The following is a 7,769-nucleotide window of genomic DNA, read 5'->3' on the forward strand; positions in this document are numbered from 1 at the left end:
TCAATATTCCTTCCAGTTTTCAAAAAATCGCTGACAGAAATTTGTCTTAAAATAATAATAATAAAAAAAGACAAAAACAATAGGTCTTTTCGACCGAAAGTCGAAAAGCCCTAATAATAATAATAATAATAACTAGACCTATTTTTGTCTCCAACAAAAAGGAAGGGCTTTTCGACAGCCCTTAAAACCCATTATTTAAATTTATTATATTTTCTCTCAAAATCTGTATTTTAAAAATTAAAAAAATATCATGAGCATATACCCACACGTTAATTTTTAAAAAATTAAATGCCCAAAGAAAGACAACTGCAGAATTTTTTATCCAACTACATCGTTTATTTCTTGAAAAAAAAGTTCTTAAAATTCATATATAAAAAAGTACTCATTTAAGATTCAAATGTTTTGGTATGCCTAAAGGTCTAATGCTATTCATTCATTGAGCAAAGCGAGGTAACTCTTGAATTTTAATTTTTAAAAATGTGATAAAGTTATCTTTTCCGGGCCCTTAAAACCCCTATAAGGAGTCAAAAAGTGGCCCTTTGGACCATAATTTTTAAATTGTACTCTTTATTTCAAACTAATAACTGAAAAGAGATTGAAAATTGGATGAGAAATAAAAAAGTTAAAGCTAAAGGGCTGTTTTTAATACTGACCCATTCAGGTCCCTTAATTTTCGGAATTTTTTTCCTAAAACCTTTTCCGGTCTGCGCATTAGGACCCTCATCAATAGTACAAAATATAAAAATATTTGCTTAAAAACTGTTTGAGAAAACGTTACATGCGTGAATTCAATTTAACATAGAAACTCCCATAGACAATTTTCATCGGCTCATAAAACCGGAAGTACTCGACATTATTCAATGAAACTTCGAATATATCTTAATTACGTCTATTAACACAATATCTATCCTAATCATTTATTGAGCAAAGCGAGATAACTCTTGAAATTGAATTGTGATAAAGTTATCATTTTCAGACCCTTAAAACCCCTATAAGGAGTCAAAAAGTGCCCCCTCGGACCATATTTTTTTAACTTTAACTCTTTATTCTGAACTATAAACCGAAGAGATTTTGAAAATCGGATAAATAATAAAAAAGTTACAGCTAAAGAGCCGTTTTTAATATTGACCCCTTGAGCTTCCTTCTTTTTCAGCATTTTTTTTCCAAGACCTTTTCCGGTCTGCGCATTAGGTCCCTAATTGCAAATACAAAATATAAAAATATTTGCTTGAAAACTGTTTGAGAAAACGTTACATGCGTGAATTCAATTTAACATAAAAACTCCCATAGACAATTTTCATCGGCTCATAAAACCGGAAGTACTCAATACTATTTAATGAAACTTAGAATATATCTTAATTTTATCTATTTAAACAATATATATCCGTCTTAGAGCATTCCTAAGCTTTTCTGAGTTTTTTATTTTTTCATCCCCCCTTTTCTCAAGTTTGAGGCCTAAAATCTCAAAACTGATAAGAGATAGAAACTCGCCGCCGCTTTACTTTTTAAACAACTCGACATGGTTGATCTAACTCTAAAATTACAACGAATTTCCTTTAAAAATAAAAACAATATATTGATTCATTTAATTTCTAATATTTTGCTTGTGTGAACCGGAAGTACCGGAACCGGAAGTCCAAAACCTTACATACTGGTGACATTTAAAAATGCTATAAGACTTTTGCATAGTTATTTCTGAAATCGTTTCCGTTTTCAAAAAATCGCTGACGGAAATTCTGTCGAGAAAAAGAATAATAACTAGAACTTTTTTTGTCTTCAACAAAAAGTAAGGGCTTTTCGACAGCCCCAGTTTCCCTTTTTTATTTAAAGTGTCAAACAAAAAATATCTCTAATCTATTTGCAAATTTTCTAATCGCCTCGGTATAACCAGTTGCTTAGATAGGAATTTATGAGTACTGCAGTGTGAAAAGAAAGATAACTCCAGAATTTAACAAGTAGCTACACCTGTAATTTTTAGAAGAAAATTTTCAAAATAAGTATTCATTCCTTGGACGCAAAACTTGGTATGCTAAGAGTATTTGTGCTCTACATTCTTAGAGCAAAGCGAGATAACTCTTCCAAGAAATAATTTTGAAATTTAAACAAGTTGTGATCTTTATGTCCTTCAAACCCCTAAAAGGAGTCAAAAAGTGGCCCCTCGGACCATAATTTTTAAATTGTACTCTTTATTCTAAACTATTAACCGAAAAGATTTTGAAAATCGGATGAATAATAAAAAAGATACAGCTAAAGGGCTGTTTTTAATACTGACCCCGACAGATCCCTTATTTTTCAGACGTTTTTTTTCCAGGACCTTTTCCGGTCTGCGCATCAGGTCCGTTATTGCAAATATTAAATATAAAAATATTTGCATGATAACTGTTGGAGAGAACGTTACACGCGTGAATTCAATTTAACATAGAAACTCCCATAGACAATTTTCATCGGCTCATAAAACAGGAAGTACTCAATACTATTCAATGAAACTTGGAATGTATGTTAATTACTTCTATCATAATAATATTCAGGCGTCAAATAAATTTTTTAAGGTCATTTGAATTTTTTTGTTTTTTCATCCCCCCTTTTGTAAAGTTTAGGACTTAATATCTCAAAAACAGTAAGAGATAGAAAGTTGTCTACGCTTACAATTTTGTTTAACTATTAATGATAAAGGTAAATTTAAAATTTGAATGCTCTACATTAAAAAATAAACAAAGAATTGAGTTTCAAACAATTTTTGCAATTTTCCTTGTAAAAACCGGAAGTACCGGAACCAAAACTTCAAAACCTTACATTTCATAGACTAATACATTTGCTGTAAGACCAATGTATACTTGTATCAATATTCCTTCCAGTTTTCAAAAATTCGCTGACAGAAATTTGTCTTAAAATAATAATAATAAAACTAGAACTTTTTTTGTCTTCAACAAAAAGTAAGGGCTTTTCGACAGCCCCATTATCACTTTTTAATTAAATGTTCAAAAAATTATTCTCTTAATTATTTCCAAGTGTTCTAAACGCCTTGGTATCCCCAGTTGCTTAGATAGGAACTTATGAGTAGTGCAATGTGAAAAGAAAGATAACTCCAGAACTTTACAGGTGGCTATATTTCTAATTTCCAGAAAAATATTTTCAAAAAATCATATTGAAGTAAGTATTCATTCCCCGGACACCAAATTTTATATGCCTACAGTATCAATGCTGTTTTTTCATACAGCAAAGCGAGATAACTCTTTCTAAAAAAAATTTTGAAACTTAAAAAAGTTCTGATCTTTAGGTCTTTCAAACCCCTATAAGGAGTCAAAAAGTGGCCCCTCGGACCATAAATTTTAAATTGCACTCTTTACTCTGAACTATTAACTGAAAAGATTTTGAAAATCGGATGAATAGTAAAAAAGATACAGCTAAAGAGCTGTTTTTAATACTGACCCCTACAGATCCCTTATTTTTCAGAAGTTCTTTTCCAAGATCTTTTCCGGTCTGCGCATTAGGTCCCTTATTGCAAATATTAAATATAAAAATATTTGCTTGATAACTGTTTGAGAAAACGTTACACGCGTGAATTCAATTTAACATAGAAACTCCCGTTGACAATTTTCATCGACTCATAAAACCGGAAGTACTCAATACTATTCAATGAAACTTTGAATGTATGTTAATTACATCTATCTTAATAATATGCAGACGTCAAATAACTTTTTAAAGGTCATTTGAATTTTTTTGTTTTTTCATCCCCCCTTTTCTAAAGTTTAGGACTTAATATCTCAAAAACAGTAAGAGATAGAAAGTTGTCTACGCTTACAATTCGAAACAACTATTTATGATAAAAGTAATTCTAAAATTTGAATGCTCTACATTAAAAAATAAACAAAGAATTGAGTTTCAAACAATTTTTGCAATTTTCCTTTTAAAAACCGGAAGTACCGGAACCGGAAACTCAAAATAGGACATTTCATAGACTGATACATTTGCTGTAAGACCAATGTATACTAGTATCAATATTCCTTCCAGTTTTCAAAAAATCGCTGACAGAAATCTGTCGAAGAAAATAATAATAAAAAAAGACAAAAACAATAGGTCTTTTCGACCGAAAGTCGAAAAGCCCTAAAAAAGACAAAAACAATAGGTCTTTTCGACCGAAAGTCGAAAAGCCCTAATAACTAGACCTATTTTTGTCTCCAACAAAAAGGAAGGGCTTTTCGACAGCCCTTAAAACCCCTTATTTAAATTTATTATATTTTCTCTCAAAATCTGTATTTTAAAAATTAAAAAAATATCATGAGCATATACCCACACATTAACATTTAAGAAATTAAATGCCCAAAGAAAAACAACTGCAGAATTTTTTATCCAACTACATCGTTTATTTCTTGAAAAAAATGTTCTTAAAATTCATATATAAAACTAGACCTATTTTTGTCTCCAACAAAAAGGAAGGGCTTTTCGACAGCCCTTAAAACCCCTTATTTAAATTTATCATATTTTCTCTCAGAATCTGTATATTTAAAATTAGGAAAATATCATGAGCATAAACCCACACGTTAACATTTAAAAAATTAAATGCCCAAAGAAAGACAACTTCAGAATTTTTTATCCAACTATATCGTTTATTTCCTGAAATAAAAGTTCTAAAAATTCATATATAAGAAAGTACTCATTTAAGATTCAAGAGTTTTGGTATGCCAAAAGCTCTAATGCTAATCATTCATTGAGCAAAGCGAGATAACTCTTGAAATTAAATTTTTTTTAAACGTGATAAAGTTATCATTTTCAGGCCCTTAATACCCCTATAAGGAGTAAAAAGTGGCCCTTTGGACCATGATTTTTAAATTGTACTTTTTATTCTAAACTAATAACTGAAAAGAGTTTGAAAATTTGGTGAGTAATAAAAAAGTTATAGCTAAAGGGCTGTTTTTAATACTGACCCCTTCATGTCCCTTATTTTTCGGAATTTTTTTCCTCAGATCTTTTTCAGGTCTGCGCATTTAGTCCCTCATTACAAGTACAGAATATAAAAATATTTGCTTAAAAACCGTTTGAGAAAACGTTACATGCGTGAATTCAATTTAACATAGAAACTCCCATAGACAATTTTGATCGGCTCATAAAACCGGAAGTACTCAATACTATTCAATCAAACTTGGAATATATCTTAATTACGTCTATTTAAACAATATATATCATAATCATTTATTGAAAAAGCGAGATAACTCTTGAAATTGAATTGCGATAAAGTTATCATTATCAGACCCTTAAAACCCCTATAAGGAGTCCAAAAGTGCCCCCTCGGACCATATTTTTTAAATTGTACTCTTTATTCTGAACTATAAACCGAAAAGATTTTGAAAATCGGAAAAACAATAAAAAAGTTACAGCTAAAGAGCCGTTTTTAATATTGACCCCTTCAGGTCCCTTATTTTTCGGAATATTTTTCCCAAGACCTTTTCCGGTCTGCGCATCAGGTCCCTAATTGCAAATACAAAATATAAAAATATTTGCTTTAAAACTGTTTGAGAAAACGTTACATGCGTGAATTCAATTTAACATAGAAACTCCCATAGACAATTTTCATCGGCTCATAAAACCGGAAGTGCTCAATACTATTCAATGAAACTTAGAATATATCTTAATTACATTTATTTAAACAATATATATCCGTCTTAGAACATTTCTAAGCTTTTCTGAGTTTTTTATTTTTTCATCCCCCCTTTTCTCAAGTTTGAGGCCTAAAATCTCAAAATTGATAAGAGATAGAAAGTCGCCGCCGCTTTACTTTTTAAACAACTCAACATGGTTGATCTAACTCTAAAATTACAACGAATTTCCTTTAAAAATAAAAAAAATATATTGATTCATTTAATTTCTACTATTTTGCTTGTGTCAACCGGAAGTACCGGAACCGGAAGTCCAAAACCTTACATACTGGTGACATTAAAAAATGCTATAAGACATTTGCAAAGTTATTTCTGAAATTGTTTCCGTTTCAAAAAAATCGCTGACGGAAATTCTGTCGAGAAAAAGAAAAATAATAACTAGACCTATTTTTGTCTCCAACAAAAAGGAAGGGCTTTTCGACAGCCCTTAAAACCCCTTATTTAAATTTATTATATTTTCTCTCAAAATCTGTATTTTTAAAATTAAAAAAATATCATGAGCATATACCCACACGTTAACATTTTAGAAATTCAATGCCCAAAGAAAGACAACTTCAGAATTTTTTATCCAGCTATATCGTTTGTTACCTGAAATAAAAGTTCTAAAAATTCATATATAAGAAAGTACTCATTTAAGATTTAAGAGTTTTGGTATGCCAAAAGCTCTAATGCTAATCATTCATTGAGCAAAGCGAGATAACTCTTGAATTTTTTTTTTTAAAATGTGATAAAGTTATCATTTTCAGGCCCTTAAAACCCCTAAAAGGAGTAAAAAGTGGCCATTTGGACCATGATTTTTTAATTGTACTCTTTATTCTATACTAATATCTGAAAAGAGTTTGAAAATTGGATGAGTAAAAAAAAAGTTATAGCTAAAGGGCTGTTTTTAATACTGACCCCTTCAGGTCCCTTATTTTTCGGATTTTTTTCCCTCAGACCTTTTCAGGTCTGCGCATTCAGTCCCTCATTACAAGTACAAAATATAAAAATATTTTCTTAAAAACTGTTTGAGAAAACGTTACATGCGTGAATTCAATTTAACATAGAAACTCCCATAGACAATTTTCATCGGCCCATAAAAACGGAAGTACTCGATACCATCCAATGAAACTTTAAATATATCTTAATTACGTCTATTAACACAATATCTATCCTAAGCATTTATTGAGCAAAGAGAGATAACTCCTGAAATTGAATTGTGATAAAGTTATCATTTTCAGACCCTTAAAACCCCTATAAGGAGTCAAAAAGTGCCCCCTCGGACCATGATTTTTATATTGTACTCTTTATTCTGAACTATAAACCGAAAAGAATTTGAAAATCTGATAAACAATAAAAAAGTTACAGCTAAAGGGTTGTTTTTAATACTGACCCCTTCGGGTCCCTTATTTTTCAGAATTTTTTTCCCAAGACCTTTTCCAGTCTGCGCATTAGGTCCCTTATTGCAAATACAAAATATAAAAATATTTGCTTGAAAACTGTTTGAGAAAACGTTACATGCGTGAATTCAATTTAACATAGAAACTCCCATAGACAATTTTCATCGGCTCATAAAACCGGAAGTACTCAATACTATTCAATGAAACTTGGAATATATCTTAATTACATCTATCTTAACAATACCTATCCGTCTTAGAACATTCCTAAGCTTTTCTGAGTTTTTTTATTTTTTCATCCCCCCTTTTCTCAAGTTTGAGGCCTAAAATCTCAAAACTGATAAGAGATAGAAACTCGGCCCCGCTATACTTTTTAAAGAACTCGACATGGTTGATCTAACTCTAAAATTACAACGAATTTCCTTTAAAAATAAAAACAATATATTGATTCATTTAATTTCTACTATTTTGCTTGTGTAAACCAAAGGTACCGGAACCGGAAGTCCAAAACCTTACATACTGGTGACATTTAAAAATGCTATAAGACTATTGCATAGTTAATTCTGAAATCCTTTCCGTTTTCAAAAAATCGCTGACGGAAATTCTGTCGAGAAAAAGAATAATAATAACTAGACCTATTTTTGTCTCCAACAAAAAGGAAGGGCTTTTCGACAGCCCTTAAAACCCCTTAATTAAATTTATCATATTTTCTCTCAGAATCTGTATATTAAAAATTAGG

This window comes from Crassostrea angulata, unplaced genomic scaffold (assembly GCF_025612915.1).
Source record: "Crassostrea angulata isolate pt1a10 unplaced genomic scaffold, ASM2561291v2 HiC_scaffold_32, whole genome shotgun sequence".
NCBI lineage: Eukaryota > Metazoa > Mollusca > Bivalvia > Ostreida > Ostreidae > Magallana > Magallana angulata.